The sequence below is a fragment of the Netta rufina genome, assembly GCF_964035555.1.
Source record: "Netta rufina genome assembly, chromosome: 8".
In the NCBI taxonomy this organism is placed as follows: Eukaryota; Metazoa; Chordata; class Aves; order Anseriformes; family Anatidae; genus Netta; species Netta rufina.
Window position 1 is genome coordinate 6,341,042 of NC_140131.1, and position 18,962 is coordinate 6,360,003.

Below are 18,962 nucleotides of genomic sequence, written 5' to 3' on the forward strand. Positions count from 1 at the left end.
AAGCTAAGACAAATTTCGGATATTTGGGAAATAGTAGCAATTATTGCATTACAAGGTTCTTCAGATGGATTTAATATGCATGCAAAAATGAAGGTCTAGGAACATGTAATTCCACTGAAAGGCTTCAAATTATGAGTTTTTTTTAAAGGGATGTGAAGTACATATGGCAGGGCTACTTGTATCATCACCATGTTCCCTCCTGGCCTGTAGATGGAGGAAAATGATTCAGTTTCCATGACCCCTTTAACAAGATGGATCAATTAATGACAATTCTGTTTGTGATTTATGATGAGGCCTGTCAACTGGGTCAGGAACATCAAACATATTTCCTGCTAAGCAGTCGGTCATACATTAACCACAAACTTCCATCCTTACCAACCAGGAATGGATCAGACCCAGCAACCCGCAGCTGAACCATGCTGTGCTGTTAGCAGTGCCCTAAGCCAACAAGCTGGCGAGGCAGGCGGTGCTCAGGGCAACCATACAGCTTTGCTACTCCTTGCTTTTATTCTGATCCACCTTCCTTGTTCCATTCTTCCCATATGACTTTGTTACCCGTAACGCAGATGAACACATTCTATCAACTGTTACCAGTTTCTGAAGAAAGCTTTGAAGTATTACCTGGAGGTCCTAGAGCTTTCTGTTTACAGTTCAACATTTACTCTCAGCAGCCGTTTCTCCTTACAAAGATCAATGCTTAAAATCAAAGCATGCTTACAGATATGAATGCTGCATATTTATACACAGAGCAATTAAAAAAAAAAAAAGTAAACTGTAACATTTGAGTTCCATGAAAAAATTACCCGTAAGCTGACAACAAAGTTCTTTTTCCAATAAGAAGTTAACGTAAGGGATATATATTAAAACAGAACCTGGGACAAAAAGAATAACTACAAAGGAGAGCCAAGAACATTCACAACAGTGCAAAACCTAGTGATTATAAGGCTTTTCATACACACTGCTAGAAAAGGATTCCATCACACTTAAAAAAGGAAAATAAAACACATATATTTCCACCTAAAACTGTGTTCCTATTGAACATAAGATTCTAAAAGAAGGAGGCCCAGTGTCTCTGCTGTTCCATTTTGCTTACTTTGAGCATTTCTCAGTTTCTTATCTCTTGTGCTTATGGTTGGCTGAACTCTCTGTCTCCTGCCCTACAGTGATATCACTCAGGTGCTGCTTTGGTTATAACCCTACATGTATGATTTCCCTCAGGAGCTCCAGGAGGGTGTCTGCCAATTACTGCAAAAGCAAAACAGAAATTGAAGAGAAATTTGACAAGCAGAGACGTGCCTAGAATAAAAAGAGGATGAAGAATAGAAGAAAAGAGCTCTAAAAATATAAGATTAGAAATATCTTCCACAAAAAAGAACGTAAAAAATGTTTACAATACCAAATGGAAGGAATCTGAACTAACACAAATTGGAATAGCTTACAATAAATGGAAAGAGACTGAAAAAGCAGCAATTTCAATACTATGTAAAAAAATGCAGAAAGCTCAAAGCATGAAGAGATGCTAAAAAATGCTTCCATCTACTGGCAAGGATCCAACTCTTAACTACACTACAGCTCCTCTATAATGTGCTACCAGTGAGAAGATGTCTGAGTAGGCAGGAATACATCTGCAGCCATTTTAAGGCACTTTATTGTTGCAAGATTAGTCAAATAAGGCATTATCTTAAATGCAAACCCAGATTTCAACGCTGGAATCTGAACTTCCTACTTGTCTACACTCTGGAACGATGAGATGGGAGATTCAGGGACACAACATACAGCAGGCATATTCAAGTCCCAAACGCTGCAAGAATAAAAACCGCAGCAAGAAACCATAGCAGAGGCTTGCATTAACAGCAAAGTGGTAAATTTAAACACGAGTGGAAATAGGTAGCAGGGACACATCAATTACAGAGTATGAATTATTTTAATCATTTGATCAGTTAATCTGAAAACTAAGTACTCACTCATGGAAAAGCTGCGGCTTCTTCCTCACTCAAGTGCTAAAATGTTTGGAATAATGGCAATGTACCTTGCACCCAACAGTTTGGCACTTCATAACAGTTCCTTTTCTCAAATGAAGCAGCAACTTTTAGTCAAGTTTTACATGAATATGTGTTTGTATTACTTGTTAAGAATTAATGTAAGTAGAAAGACAATTTACTACCTAGGAAAGCTGCTCCCTCAAAGCAGCCCTCAGACCAGTCTTGGGACACACTGTCACAACAGCGCCCATATGGACAGTGCATGTCCATACTAAATGAATGAAAGCAAGCTTCATTCTCCAATGCAATTATCTTTCTGAACTTCATCAATTCTCAAACGTCTATTCATTCTGCACAGAGACAGTACAGGGCTGTTCTCCTCTCGTGGGTGCCAAACACAAGAAGGGCAGATGTTATGAATTGTTTGGGACCCAGCATTAGCACTATCTGATTCACACGCAGGAAAATGCCTGCAGTGGCAAGGGCTTCAGATTGGGCCACGAAATAAACATTTCAACACAAATTGTTCTCTTAATAAATGAAACCAGCAGCCATGAAATGTGACCAAAAAAAAAAAAAAAAAACAAAACAAACTAATTTATTAATGGAGGCTCAGAAAATAGCAACAGAATTTTTCAAAAATACCTTGTCTAAGAAACACTTCAGGATTAAAAAATACCATCAAAGTTTGTCTTAGATCCATTTAATAAGAAATTCTAAAAACAGCAGCAAGAGGTGAGATATAACAAATATTAACAAGACAGTCTCTGCTTACCCTTTTCCTGCACCAAAACCCCATGATGACCAAGTATTGCTTGTTTTATTTACCTTAATTCCCTGACGTTCCTCCTATTCAATGCAAATTAACCAAAGAGTAGATTAGGGCATGGCAGGCTATTTCAGTGGAACACAACACTTTGTACCAGCTCTCTACCCGCAAATGCTGACAAAAGATAAACTATTTCAGTGTTGCATTGGTTTGTCTTTTTTTTTTTTCCCAATCAATTCCACAAATAGAGATGGATGACGCCTAAAGCAGAACACAGTTTCTCTAATTATTTCACTAATGTTTGCATTTTTTCCCTTTACTTTTCCCTGTGCCATTTTAAAGCTATTATTTTCACTTTTGTCTCCAGCCAAGTTTCCGTAAGGAGACATTCACGCATGCCAGAGCAGCAGTAAGGCAGTCAAAAGAGCAGCAACTTCAAAGAAGCCTTGCAGAAAGTATCACAGTCAAAAGTAACAGGGAGACGAGAAAAATTGCAGCAACCTTCCCAACCTTTGTCCTTCAGTAAATAAGAGAAAGCGACCCAACAGAGAAGGACACCTGCTTTATAAGACCTTACAAGAGAATATAAAGTCCATTTCCTACTTTCTTACTATTTCAAGGAGAAAGAAAATGATTTATTTTCTTGACACAAAAACCGGTCTTGCCAAAAAGCCCATACTTTCTCAGCACACTACAGAGGCCGGGCCGTCAGCACCTGGAGACAAGAACCACATGTCCTCCTTATATAACTGCTTTCGACTGGCTCGAAAAGTATCCACAACTGGCTCCCGTAAAGAACAAATAGCTAGGTTTACACCGCAGCGCTGCCTTCAATGCAAATTTTTCCAGAGGAGTAGTTAGGTAAAAGAGAAAATCCTTTCCTGAACTTACTCACATGCTCATACAGCTCAATTCAAAATGTAATGTCTTACATACCTGCGTTGTCAACACTGCTTTACACAACTCTAAGTTTAAAATATTGTAAACCACAAAGAATCCATTCACAGTGTATTAAACGTTAATTAATATGAAGCTATGTTTCTTCATTTGTGCATGGATTCCACATAATGTTTTCAATGCCAAAATTTGCTTTTTAAAAACACTTGAAGACCATCATGGACATGTAGCTTTTATTCAAAGGCTTGAGATGTTTCTGTACTTGAGAAACAACAATTTGACTATTAGAAGTTAAAGCTTAAAAGATTTGAAGAGTAAAATTATTTCAAGTTACACGCTATACATCTCAGAGCAGATTAATCCTGTGTTGTAATAGTTTTTAAGTTTTTCCTTCTTTCTAATGTAGGGTAGAAGCAAGAACAAATCCCAAACACACAGATCTTTGTTTCAGGTATTTCTTAGGCTTGGGCAATACGTGAGAAACTGACTAAGGTTGCCTAAAATCACTAATTAAACGCCAAGGAACTGTCCTTTTTCTAAAACCCCAGGGGAGCCATACTTGCAGGTGCCGTTAGCAAGATCTGTATCTGATAATAAAAGCCAGAATTGCCACACAACCAGAATGGGACAGATAAAAAGGACAGCGGGCAGAGGGAAACCGCTTTGCTACCATTTCCTAGCCCATCAATTCTGAGTTGTGCCCACTGGGGAGAGAAGCTGCTAGAAGCAACACAATTTATGCACTCAGCTGCTCTTTAGAGAAAGGGCAATCTGTACAGAAAAGCAGTCTGAAAGTCTACTGGCACTTTTTACTGAACATCAGTCAATCTGCTACTAAAGCTACCTTTATCAACACGGCTGGATACATCCTCTTTCCAACGCTGCTGTAGTCATCTTTATTCATTTAATAGCTTTGTAACGACAGCTTTCTATAATCTTTCCCATATACTCTTTTAATAGGAAATAGCATCGTTAGAGGCAGCAAGCAGTTATTATTTCCCAGATCCTGTGTTTTGCAGAGCTGGATCATCATGTGTTTCTGAAAATAGATTCAGAGATCTGTGAATGTTTCTCTCACACTCCCTTCAACCTGAAATTATCTCAAAAGAAGTAACTTTTAATTCCTACTAGCAGTTTATTTCTCCAATTGTACTGACCTATTTATAGTATAGTATCTGAGATTAACCTGCTATATACGCATATATACAGACACACACAGACAATCACTAACACATTATGAACAATTCTTGTCTTGTCAAACGTTGAGAAGTTCATTCCCACATGTTTGTGACCAGGACCTACCTACCCTACTGATGCTCACCGTGCATTACGTCTCAAGTCATCTGTAACGAGTACCTCACTCCATACACCTCGACACAACCATGGCAACAGTGTGTACTGAAACTGGCTGCACTGCTATTTCTGAGCATGATTCTCATTTGCGCTGAGGTCCATTAACATCCTTTTAACAGTGCTGAAGGGACTAGATACTAACCAACAGAACTGGTGAGTGTCTTGCATTCATATTCACGTCAAAGCTTTTTTTCTTGCTCCAGTGGTGCAATATATCAATCAGGACATTTGCTCAAAATGTATGTTAGACTCAGAAAAGTTTTAGTTATAAAACTAAGTGCCCATAATTCTGCAACATTGTAGTCAAAGGAAATAAAGACTTAAAAGATACAAAACAGAATTTCAGAAAGCATTCATTATTAATGAGTCAAGACATTGTTTCCAGAAATCTTTTGGACTCTAAGGTCTCCAAATCCTCCAAAAACTCAGATGCAACATTTCTCAGACACCCGAGAAGTAAGAGACCTTGGCAATTCCTTCGCCCACCAATAAGGTGGTTCATTCTGCACTGCCATGGATCCCTACATTTTTTCTTTCTTCTCCCCTTTCAGACTACTGTTATATTCTTGAGTTCCATTCTCTGTCTGTTCGTCTTGTTTTCCCCCCTTAAGTACATTCCTTCCTCACTCACTTCTTGCTGCAACCATTTTCTTTCTCCCTTACCCATGCTTCCTTCTTTCTCTGACAAAAGGAATGAAAAACCCCATGTTTCAACCTCACTGTTCTCGTCATTATTTATTGATGTCATGGCACCTTCAGGAATCCATTTAAAGCCCTCAGCTGTCTGCAGTGTGGAATATGACTTGGGCATATACAACACCAGGTGTCCAACAGCCAGGATCAGCACACCCACCTGCTTCCCTCAAGCATCTGTCTGAAAGCCCAGGTTCAGAGAAGTTTCATTTAATACAGGAGTGCCACTTTTTGCATTTCCTCAAAGTAGATGGTACTACCACATCTGCAAGTCAGCTGTACAGAAATGAAGCTTAATGGTAAAAGAAGAGAGAATACAACTACGAAGTGCATTACAGGTGAAGAATGAGGGAACAAAGACACTAAATATACACATATCTATTGCCCACCAAAGTTTTATTTCTCATCATTTAACACCCAGGTTCATTCTACAGGGGTATACAAAAATAATTAAAAAAAATCTATGCAAAAATATCCATGGTAGGTTAAAATGTATTTTATAGGTGATATTAACTAAAACTAGAGTAAATACAATGTAAAGGATATTATGTCAGTATTAATTATATTAAATTTCTTGGAAGTACTAAAGTATGTAGGTATACTGATGCTACAGTAATGACATTAAGTTACATTAATAAAAGAATTGAGGAAGAGCAGCATGATACATAAGTATACAGGGGTTTTATTCAGTCTTCATCATTTAGACAAAAATACAGTAAGAAATCCTTACAATCAATGCAATTTGACGTTTCAGTTAAGTGGCTATTTCAACATACATGCTGTTTAAAGCAATCTGATAATAGTATAACCTACCAAGCGTGCTTTATGCATACTTTTAAAATCACCAAATAAAAGATCAAAACCATACTCTTTATGAACTAACCAAGATCCCGCTCACAAAGCAACTTCATAACACGCTGACCAGTAATGTGCTCTGCAGGGCTATCCAACCAGCCAGCCCCCAGAGAGGAGCTATGCACTGAAGCACTGACCTCAGGAGAGCTCCAAGTGAGTTAGCTGTGTCTTTTGCTACAAAACACAAGCCTCAGAAGCAGCCAGCAGCATGCATTTCCATCGTAGGGCAGAAAAACGTGCAATTTCAAAAAGACTGCTAAATATATTCCCAAGAAATTAACAGGCAGAGGGAACTTGTCATTTATGCAATCTCAGTTCATATTAAATGTTCGTTTATCTGCATTACAGTGCAGATAAGGAATAAAAATTACATTGACCTGACTGGTTCACTGGGTATAGTTTAAGTGGTATATTTTAAACATGTAATTTCTGTGTCCTCTCCATCCTCTTAAGAAACCTCAATATTCCCAGCCTCAGTAACACAAATTAGAAGAGGACTTATGTACTGGGCCAGTGCTCAGTACTATTGCTTATCAAGTGTTGTATTTTTTATTTGACTTCCCGTGGAAATGAAGATTACGGAAGCACATTGTTTGCTTACTATTTTTAATGCTGGTCTTTCCCCCCCAAAAAAATTGTTCATGAAAATTAGTATCTGCACTGTAAAAACAAATGCAAATGGCTCTTCTCTGAGGGAAAGGCAAGCAGAATTCAGCTGCTCTATGTATTTTTGGCAGCAACCTGCTGGGCAATCAATATCCACACAGCTCTGGAAAAACAGAATTAAGGTGTTATGTGAGAATGTCGGGGTTACTGCAGAGGAGAAGGAAGGGAAGAGATACTAAGGGGCAAAAAGGATTTCAATCTCCAGGATTACAAGCTTTTTTCATTCCAATGATGGTAGAACAATATGCTTACAAATAAAGCACCTCAGAGAACTCGGGTACATATAACATCAGATTCAGTTTACGATACAGAACTCATTCAACGTATCTTCTACTTCATAATGAAGCACTGTTCTCTCCATGTCTAGATCTTTAAAGAATTCCCATGCTACTTACAAAATCTCACATAAATTCTGAAGGATTACAGGCAGAAAAGAACTGGCCATCAGAAATGAATGTGGTTTTAGAATCCCACTGCTTCAGCTAGAGTGATGGGAGTTCCTTTATCAGTCTGCAGGCCTGGACCAACACGCTGCAATGACTCTACCCAAGAACCATTAGGCACTTTTGAGCATCAGCTTCAACAAGCCCAGCTCTCTGTCCTCAGTCTTGCATGACATCAGGCAGCGTACTCCCTGGATCTGTGATGTCCTAAGACAAGCAAACATTGCCCTTTTTCAACAGTTAGTGGAGCGGACACAAATGGAGATGTAAGATCCAAGTTCTTCAAGCCCACTTGCCTTTCTTGCTCTACAACACAAGAAGAAAAAACAAATATGCTACCTCTTCAGTCACTGCACTTCCCAGTCTGGTGTGAAAACAAATTTGATTTTGTTTAAATTGATATGCAAAGCTCCCAACCACAGCACTTGAAGAGGGAACACATTTTTTCTTCTGCCTTGTAGCAGGGGCAGGGATTACCCAAGTCACCCCCAGACAGATCAGCAGAGTGCACCTCTTGCAGGTGCCAGATGCGCGGCACACCCAGGATCAGAATGAGGTGTGGGCACAGCATAGACCGGAGGAATCCAGATCACCGGAACCCGAGCCCCACAGCTTACTGCTGATGACACCACTCCTAAACCTTCCTCTTCAAGTCCAACTATCCAAAAAATAAGAGACTGACAACAACAACAACATGAAGATGTTGAAGAAGAAAAGGAAAGAAATGAGAGGACAGTTTTGTTGACCAGGTTAAAAGAAACATAAGAAATAACAGTACAGAAGATAATAACTAAGAAACAAAAAAATCCCAGATCTGGAGCTATCTGCAATTTTTGTTCTATAACATCTCCCAAGCTTTCAATAATCTGACTGGCCAACACATTAAGCAATACATCTTATGCATATTCACCTGATTTGCCAATTCTTCTTTAATTTATCATCACTTTGTATTTACTGTAAATTCATAGTTACAAATGGCTTGGCCTTTATTTTAGCGATCCTAAATCAACCATCTAGGTCACTTGTTGAGTGCAAACAGGCAAAGTCAACATGTATACTGAGTTCAAAGCAGAGTTTTGACACTACAAAACTGAATCTGGAAATAGAAAAGCTCCTCTAATAGTCAGTGTCATTCACAGATAGAGAAGCTATTATGGGATTTAGAAAGCTCTTTGATCTGCTCCTTGCACTGAACATCACCAACTCCTTTTAAGTTCACTGTACTATTTTCTAGAGAAACATATCAGCGTACGTTCCTCCATTGATAACCTCCTGTGAATTTTCTAACGTATTTCACCCTATCACTTCCCCAAATAAAATTTTAAACTTGGAGTGAAATATGAACGGTGTACTCGGAACTCACGTATAAAGATTGAAGTCTATTATTTATAAGAGTTTCAGTATATCATAGAAGTAAACAAAAACTTTCACATTACAGGAATTTTAAAAACTGCAAGAATCCTGAAGTAAGTATTACTATGGCACTTCAGTAATTGAAATAGCACACATCAATCTCTGACATAAATGTGGCCTAACTTCAAACCATCACCTGGTAGGAAATGACCCTAGATTCTTTGTATGCTGGGAAGGTGGAAGGACAGGTTCCAGCCAGCTACCACTTCACTAACAACAAAATGGCACCGCACTTACAATAAATACTAAATAATTTGCCTTTTTAGGCAGGCCCCCAAATGCTCTCTGGCAAAACTGAAGTACAGGAAGTCATTAAGTGAGATTCATAATGAAACATTACCAGTAAAAATAGTCATAATTTGGTAAACTGCATTTATTTGCTAACTCTTAACAGGGCAAGAGATTTTTTCAACACGCAAAGGCTCAAAACATTGCCAGCATCTCTGATCGCGCCTAATTCCTCTGTCACTAATCATCAATTGCTGGGAAGCAGTCCTAAAACAGTTACCAAAGTGAAATCTACCAAAGTGAAAATACACAGAAGTATTTTCATATGCAGATATTAGAAGAAAAAACAGCTGCAGCTTTGTCTATATTAGGCTTTAGTTCTTTTTTCTAACTACTGCAACCAGCAGTTCAGCTCCAACCCTGCTAACTAACAGGAAGACACTAGTGAAGACACTTTACTGCTTTGTTTTATATACAAAGCCATACCCTAAAACAGGGTTCAGCAACACTATCAAAAATATCGGTTGATGCCTCAAGCCTTCATTAGAAAGCTTTCCATCTCTGTTACTTTGCTGGAACTGAACCAGTAGCAGAAATCTAACAAAACAATTTTAAGAAAAATTCCTACTTGTAAAGTCCTACTCCACTTCATTAGGCAATCAATCTCTTCAAAAATACTCATCAAGCTTCCTGTTAATATTAAAAGGCATGGGGGGAGAGGAGGGTAGTACAGAAAATAGAAATAAAAATATAAAGTGTTAACATGCAATACAATCCTTGACAGAAAAACAAAGCTGATGTTAGCATTGCAAACCAGAATGCTTCTGGACCCTCAACAAACTCCCTTAAATAACTGATACCATCATGACCCCTCAGGCTCATAAGGCAGATTTGTAGCTTCATTTCCCATCGAAGTATCAGAGATATAAAGAATATTTATATATTCTATATACAACATAGAAGCAGCATACCGAGAGTACAGCCATTAGCATTACCTGAAAATGATTCTATATGGAGGTTAGTAATTGCTGCTCAAGAACACAGAGAAAAGTACAAAATAAATACATATATATATATATATATATATATATATATATATATATATATATATATATAAAAGCAAGTAGAAATCCAGCCTGAAGCCCATATTGTCATTTGCCCAATGTACAGTGGACACTGGGGATAGGATATGAGAAAAAAAATAATATATGGACACCAAAACTTCAAAACATAAGATAGTCAGACTGACATATTTATTACCAAATTCCACGCAGAATTTTACACAGCAGCAAAACAATGTTAAAGGTCCTCATGGGTCTTTATAACAGAATTAAACTAAGGCAAAACAACCATTGCCCTAGTTTATACTTACACTGAAAGAATCACGGAAGCTATTCAGAGAGCACTGTAGCTCCACACTTTCTAAAATGCAGAAAATCTACAGATTGTGACTCCACACTTGTTTCACATGGTTTACCACTTTTTTTTTTTTTTTTTTTTTTTTACTCTAACAGAACTATGCCTGGGGTGACTGGATTTCTTTAAGTTAAATCCCATTTGAGCAGACCTAGAGAAAGAATTCTGAAGGAACAAACTGCCCAGTGTTGTCACCCATAAGCTCCTGGCCACATACTATTTGCCTTTAACCTGTGTTTATAGATTAGTAATTACTCTAGTAAAGATCTTTAAAATAGTGTAAGTGACCATTTATGGATTTTCTTTGCCATTCACCTTCAGCCTATTTCATGCTGATAGACTATTAGGAGGGCTGTTATTTCTGAAAAATAAGTATCAACATTACATGTTTCTACTTATCTCTTCTAGCAATACAACAGCAAAACAACACTGGAAATATTCAGTGAAAGAATACATTTAAACTTTACCCAAAAAGTATTCTTCCTATTCCACCTATCTGCTACGGCAGTCTAAATAGCAACATTCCTCCCCAAACCTAGCACGTGTGTGATGCAAAAGAGAGAAAACATCATAAAGCACATTCAGGAAACAAAGACAAAAGCCCTGAGTGCACATTCCATTAATCCCAGGTCACAAGATCTTCAGTGTTTCAAAATTTTCTCTAGAAACTAACGTTTAAAGGAATGACAAAGTTTAATACCCTAGGACAGTCACACTCATTCCTCCTCAGCTCCTCACCAGCTGACAACTACGCTCTTTAACATGTAACTGTGCACATTACAATCTATAAATGTGAAATGTTTACGAGGAATCTCAACAGCCAAATTAAAAATAAATAAATGTTAGACTTTGGTTCGTTAACCAGACACCTAAATAATAAGTAGGAAAAAAAATTGTCTGTAAAAATAGAATAATTCTATCTATCAAATACTTGTATGTATAGTGATACTGGTTGTTTACCTTTATCTCACTCAGAATAATTTCTCACACGTATTCTTTGGATAACAATATAGCATGTTTTGCTCCAGTTGCTAGTCAAATACATTTGTATGAATGTGTATCCTGAATTCTAATTTAAGTAGACACTTCAGTAGAAACAACTATGTAAATGACGGATTCTTTGTATATCTTTTCAAACTTCCCATCCATTGACATTAGTTGACATAATTTTCCCAATGCTGCAAGATGTAACCAACACTTACAGCCAACACAGTTTTAGTTCTAACTTTGCTTCTAGAGGTGTTTCTATGACCTAGGCCTCATACTTTAACTTAGTTTCATCTATTTACCCTTGATTATACATTTCTTACCAATACAAAAAGCTTTTTGTAACTGTTTAGTGTCTGAAACATTTCTCAATGCATAACAAAAACAACAGGAGGGAAAACTGAGCATGTCAGTTCATATTTCTGTTCATTCCAAAGTTCAAGTCTCACAAGGAATGACAGAGTTCTAAAACAGGCTATCTTAATTTCTTTAGACAATTTAATCGCAATCGCAATTAAAACAAAACAAAACAAAAGCAGTAATTTTCACATAAAAATTTCAAAGTAGTCTATAAATATACAGGTATCTTCCAACAGTGTTCTGGATCAGATCCCTGATTCATCAGCACACATACTAACTGTGTACTGCAATTTTTAGCCCTCATCTATTTTCTGTCAAGCAACTGACACGTATTTGAAAGATTCTCACCTTAATGCATCAAAAAGATTATTCTGATCAACAAAATATGAATACACAATTTATTCCAAGAGACATTTCTTTCTAGCCAACTTTTATTCAACAGCAAAGCTTTTGCAAAATAATTTCAAGTAATTTTTTCACAAAGAACCTGTAAACCAGAAAACTAGCAAGTTCTTTTATGCTAAAGTTTACACAGAACAGGCCACAACGGACATTAGAAGCTTATCATTCCTTGGCCACAAGTTTTAATACTGCTTTTTTGTTTAGTTTCTACCTTTGTTCCCTGAGACAGTCACAGCCAGACGTTATGCCAACCTAAAAAAAGCCACTCTATTTCATGTCAGCCTTAGCTCCAGGCCTCAGATCCCAAAACATGTGTTTGAAAGTATTTAATCCCCAGCCTAATAATTGACTCAAAGCTACTCCAAATATCAGGACTCAGTACTGCAGCTCTGGGGTGTATTTTCTTCCCTTTTCACACACCAAAGAAGGCACCGTAAAGCAACGGGCCATTATAGAATCCAGTGTAACGTGCCTGAAGATGTAACTTGTTAGATTTAGATCAGAGCTTGAATTAGAGGGAAACTTGCCTGATTTTAGGCCCTTTTTCAGCTTCCATTTCAAATTTTCCAAGTCTCTGAAGAGACTTTTATTTTTGCCTCTCTGGTTCTTGTAGTTTTGTATGGCATAGCATAACTTTAAAAACAAAACAAACAAACAAATAAAAAAACAACAACACACCATTGGCTTCATACAGTAACAAAGGATTTTAATGTTGTTTCAACCACTGGAGGTATATCTAAAATCTGGATTCCTCCCATGCAATCAAAAATGATTTGGTAATAAAAGTTAATTATGTTTTAAAACATCACCTAGCCAATAAAATTCTAACCAAAGAAAATAAAAGGTTTTATCTGAGTAGAGTGTCTTTCCTATTTTACTTGTTTATATAGGGCCCCTTCCAGTTTCGGATGTGGCCTGAAACAAAATATTGAGGGCAGTGTCATTCTGCGATTCTAATCTAATACAACCATGCTTAATATAAAGACTGCCAGATCTTGAGATCCCTTATTCAGTCAGCTTCTAATATCTGAATTGAATGAAAGTCTGTGTAAAAAATAAATAAATAAATATAAAGCTTTGTCATAAAATAACCAGGAATATCTATAAATAAACAAGATAGTGAACGCTGAAAGCAGAAAGGCTCTCAATTGCCATCTGCTACTTGTTTCTCAGCCTGGTTAAGAGATGAAAACAGCCCTTCGGCCACCCTCCATCATGTGCACCTATCGAACCGTAACGTTTATGAGCAAGTAACTAACCCACCTCTGCAGAAAGCCTGACACGCCAAAAGTGCCGGTTATTCCCCGGGTGAGATCTGACCACGGTGGCACTCATTAGAGATGTTACAAAACGCATGCCGGCGCTCGCCCCATCCCCCTCCGGCACTACCACCATTGCGGGAGTGACTTGTTACACATCGCGATGAGCGAGTAACATTCAGCGCCCGGGGCCGGAGCAGAGATCAGGCCATAAAAAGGGCACCAGATGCAAGCAGGGCTCCTCCCCTCCCCGGGCTGCGAGCCCAAGCTGCCCGCTGGCTCCCTCCGGGGCGAGCCGAGCCGAGCCTTGCCCCGGCGGCACACGGGGGGTCCCGAGGAGGCTCCGGCTGCCAGCCGCGATGAGCAGGGCGAGGGCTCTTCGTCCTTCTGCAGGAGCCTCGGAGCTGAGAGAAGGGGTCGCCTACTGCAGGCACCCAAGGACGGTGGGGAAGGGGCTCGCAGGACCGGCCGGAGAGGGCTGAGGGGCGATCGTCCCTCTCCCCTCGGCGGCGTGCGGGGGCCAAGGGCGGCGGGGGAGGAGGAGGCACCCGCAGCCCCCCAGCCCCGGGCCGAGGCGGCGGCAGCTCGGGCCGAGGCGGCGGAGCCCTCCCCGCCCGCGGGGCCTCGCTCCGGGCGGTAGGGGCCTGGGGAGAGGGGTCCCCCGGCCTCCCGGGCCTGGGGGCGGACGGCTCGGCTGGGCTGTGCTCACTCACCTCGGCAGGCGGCAGGCGCCGCCGGGTCTGCATGGCGAGGGGGATCCCCCGGGGCCGCGCTCCGCCGCCGCCACCACCGCCGCTCAGCTCCCGGGCGGGCCCCGCAGAGCCCCCTGCGAGCGCTGGAGAGAGGCCGGCGCCCGCCCTCCCCGCCCGCCGCCGCCAGCCGGCCTCGCTCGCTGGCTCCGCGGCCAAGGCCGCCGCAGCTGCCGGCAGCCAGCGCCCCCTGGCCGGCCCCAGAGGCAGCGCACGGCACTGCGGCACCGCCGGGGAGGCAGCGCCGAGCCTGCCGCACCCCCGCCCCGCCGCGGGAGGGGTGACCCGGCACGGCCGGAGCCCGCCCGGCCCCCAGCCCCGGCCAAGCTCCGGGGGGGAGCCGGGGGCGGCCCCGGCAACGGGAGAGGGCGAGGCGGGGAGGGGACCGCGGTCCCCCGGGCGCTTCGTGGCGACGCGCCCCGCAGCCAGCCGCACCTAGGGGCTGTTTGGAGCCGTCCGTGTTTTATGTGTTTGTTGTGTTTTTTTTTGGTATTTCGAAAAATAATTTCTCCCCCCCACAGCCAGGGATGCGTGTCCTGCGCAGGCACGGCCATCCGCAGCCGGCTGGGGAAAGGCGCAGCCACGGAGCCACCTGCTCAAAGACACGCAGAGCAGGCTTCCAGAGGAAGAAAAAAATAAAAATAAACCGTATTCATCCCTCACAGAAACTGACTCAAAGTGCAAGCTGACAGGTACATATATGCGAAACCAGTGCTCGGAGCCTCGCCGATTCTTCCATTACACGGAGGGAGCAGGGCACCACCTCACCCCCCCTTACCCTGGCTGCAGGCGCCCAGCAGCCCGGCTGTGGAGACGAAACATCCCCGTGTGTGTGTGCGGGCCGCCCGCTGCGAGGGGCGGACGGGTCTCGGCCAGCCCCGGGCTCCCGCAGCCGCTGTGCCGCCTCCAGCCGCCCCCTGCCGGGCGGAGGGCCGGGGGCTGAGGCACGGCTCTGGCCCCGCCGCCTCACGAACGCCTCAGCCGCGTGCCGCCTCGCCGGGCCCGCGCTCTAACGGCTAACGGTTGACGGTTAACGGCTAACGGCTCGCGCCCCGCCGGGCTCTGAGGGGGAACCGCCTGTGAGGGCCGCCTCAGGGCGCCATGTCACCCCCGGCACGGGGGAACGGCGGGCGTTGTGTTCTGTGCTCTCTTCGTTCACCCCACAGCATGTCTTCAGGTCTTCGTGCTTGCTGGCTAGCAGTTTGCAGGAGTTCGGCTTCTCTGCTAGCTTCCTACTTAAGACGGTGAATAAGGTGTAATGAGCCCTGGTGGTAACATGTAGGCCTTATTGCTCTAGGAGCATCAGTTCATCCCGCCTGAAATGAGAAGGAAGCTCTTAATGTTTATTCATTCATTCCGGTAGAACTTTGTGCTTTTCAAGCAGAAAATATAAGATACTCCCAATCAACTGAATCATCAATCCATGGGCGAAGAGCTGATGAGATAAAACATACTAATCAATCATATCTGGTAGTAGCATATAAATGGAGATGGGATTTATTTTCTCCCATAAAGCATTCCTGGTTAACCCCATCATGCTGTCTCCTTAGCAGTTAGTGGTGTCATGCTGGTAAAGCATAGATGAGGAGCTCTCATCCAGTCCAGTGCACAACCACTGTCCTCAAAACAAGTCTCATAAACAGCTCCGACTGCTAAACATGCAATCTGCCTGGCAAACAAAAAGGAAATAAATTAAAGGATGATTAATATAACACTTCATACCCTGTAGGCAAATGCACACAAGTGCATAGGTTTTCCACCTACATATGTCTCAGAATCCTATCACTACCCAAATTTTGATCTGCTTTAATCCCTCTACATGCAACTGTCACTGGAATTCAGCAAACACTGAGTGTTTTTACCTGAAGATCATAATTGGCTGTTCTGCAAGAAATCAATCTCATGAAAGCAGGGAAAAAAAAAAAAAAAGAAAGAAAAAAGGAGTTAGGAGTGATGGGAAAAGTCTCTATGAGTTAAGGTGATGAGGCATGGCCTCATAGTCTGTCCTCTCTCTATCTATGTGCATTTTGGATGCCACAAGACTTATTCCCAATGACGATGATGTATCTAGAGAAGCAGGAACTCAGAAAAACTCAAGTTGCTTCTTCAGGCAGTTGTGGTGCCATATGTCTGAAGTGAAAGCAGGAGTCTGTCCTTCCTGTCTTCTGATTGTGCTCCCTCTGCTCGTGTTCAAACAGAAAGTATTTGGGTATGATTAGTAAAAAAAAAAACTAGGTGCAAAACAAATCAATAATCTTGGTCCCAAGTCCCAGCAAGCCTGTAAGACACGGACCATTTACTTGGCACATTCAGTGAGACTGATAGTTACAAACTCTGAAAAAAAAATCTTCATCTCTTTGTAGTGTATCTGCCTCACGTCAGTGAGCATCTACAGTGTTGTGACAAGAAAAACAAGCCAAATAGTACCCCAGATGATAGCATGGACATTTGGTATTGATCCACCACTTCTTTTCTAAGTCTTTTACCATCTTTGCCCAGCTCTTTATGAGAAGATAAAAAGAAAGAGGCATAAAGGAGAGTGTATGGATGTGGAGACTCCAACCTGCAGAAAGGTAGTGGAAAGGAACTGGAAAGTGGGTGACAAGATCACAGTTAGAAAGGTGAGGGGAAGCTGTGGGATGCCATCCTTGAAGTGGGCAGCTGAGAGCTACGAAGTCAATACAAAGACATGTTTGTAGCAACAAATGTACGTTGAGAGCTAGGAGATGATACAGGATTCAAAATAATGCAAGAATAATCTATGAACAATAGCTATGGAGAAACAAAAATGTTTAAAGTACTTGACAAAACTTGCAGAAACTTGGGGGAAAAAGAAGCTTTCCAATGGTTTGAGTCTGTTACTAGATGGAAAAAGTAGAAATGCTAACAATAACACAGGAAGGCAGAAGAGCTCAATAAATATTTCTGGTCTGTATTTGGAGAAGAGCCAGATGATACACAAATATCGTATGATGATGATGAAATACATTCCATTACAACAGGCACTGAGGGGGATGTTAAACAGAAGCTAATAAGGCTGTGCATCAGCAGGTATAGACAACTTTCATCCAAAAGTTTTAAGAGCACTGGCAGGGTGTATCTTTAGACCATTAATGTTGATTTTCAATAAATCTTGGAATGCTGTTCAAGTTCCAGAGCACTGGATGAAATATTGTACCGATATTTTAAAAGGGTAAACAAGGTGACAAGGGTAATTACAACTTGCCAACCTGGCAAGAATTCTGGGTAACATAATGGGATATTAGCTATATTACTTGATTAAAAAAGAATTAAAAGATGGAAACAAAATAAATGCAAATTAATGTGGAAAATAAATCTTACCAAAATAAATTGATTTTTTTAATGGCATTACAAGTTTGGTGGATCAAGGTAAGTAGGTCTGTAAAATATTTGTTTTGGTAACATTTTAATTAAGAAACCAGAATGGTAGAGACTCATCACAGCACGTATTAAACTGTTCAAACTCTGGCTAACTGGCAGTTACGAAGTGGGGAAATAAGAAGTCATCATGAAAGAATGCGTTTCTGTGTCATACAGTGATTAGTTCTGCACTATACTGTATGGATAGTAATGGCTTTAAGGAAAACATAAAATCATCACTTACAAACTTTGCAAGTGATGTAAACAAGGATTAACAAATAACAAGTCACAACGGAAAGTATCTGAGACAGCTTGATAACAGGTAGCATGCATTTCTGTACAGCCAGATGTAAAAACATGCACCAAAGAATAGAGACCATGATTATAGGATGGGGGAATTTGTGCTATAACAAGTTAATGCTCAAAAACCTTGAGTGTCATCACATATAATCAGAAGCAAATGAGCAGGTGGTGCAGTTCCGTGGCCAACAGGCTAATACAACGCTTGGTTTTATAAATAGGAGAATATAAAATAATGTCTATTTTTATCTGGCACTAGTCCAACTGCTCCTGAAATCTGAGAGACAAATCCCTTAGTTCTTTAACCAAAGCTGAAAATTAAATGGTTTGGAGAAGATCAATAAGAATGATTTAGATGAAAACTAAAAACATTCAATCTACTTTCATATATAAAAAGAAGGTGAAGGGACGACTCAATCACAGGTTTGAAGTACTTCCAAAATTCAGTGACTATGCTAAAGGCAGACTTATTCAGCTTCCCAGTAAAGTCTTTTACCAGTGAAGGTAATTAATTACTGAAACGCTTCAGAGAGGAACAAGTTAAATTTCCCAGCACTGGGACTGTCAAAATCAAAACAAGGTGCTTTTTTAAGCTATTTTTGACACATTTTTTGACACTAGGGTTCATTCCTATAAGTCTTTTACCCATGAGAGACAACGAGTTGATCACAGCTGTGGATTCTGGTTGCTTGTCTATGCAGAAGTTGATTTCCTTGGGGCACTACGAAGCAGCAACCTGTCATCCCCTTCAGCATCATCTGACACAGATCATGTGTCCCTGAGCACATGACAGGAGCAGCCATGTGGAT

General features: G+C 41.1%; 1 protein-coding gene across 2 annotated transcripts in view; it reads right to left on the reverse strand.

The window, feature by feature from the left end:
- ZFYVE9 (zinc finger FYVE-type containing 9) overlaps window positions 1-14,573 on the reverse strand; it is a 56,029-nt gene extending 41,456 nt beyond the window's left edge. The window contains exon 1 of one of the 2 annotated variants that reach the window (XM_084291582.1): window positions 14,437-14,573. The gene's annotated coding sequence lies outside the window, so the exon portion shown is untranslated. The remainder of the gene's footprint in view (window positions 1-14,436) is intronic. The other variant, XM_084291581.1, reaches the window with a different exon arrangement.
- Between the last annotated feature and the right edge of the window lie 4,389 nt (window positions 14,574-18,962).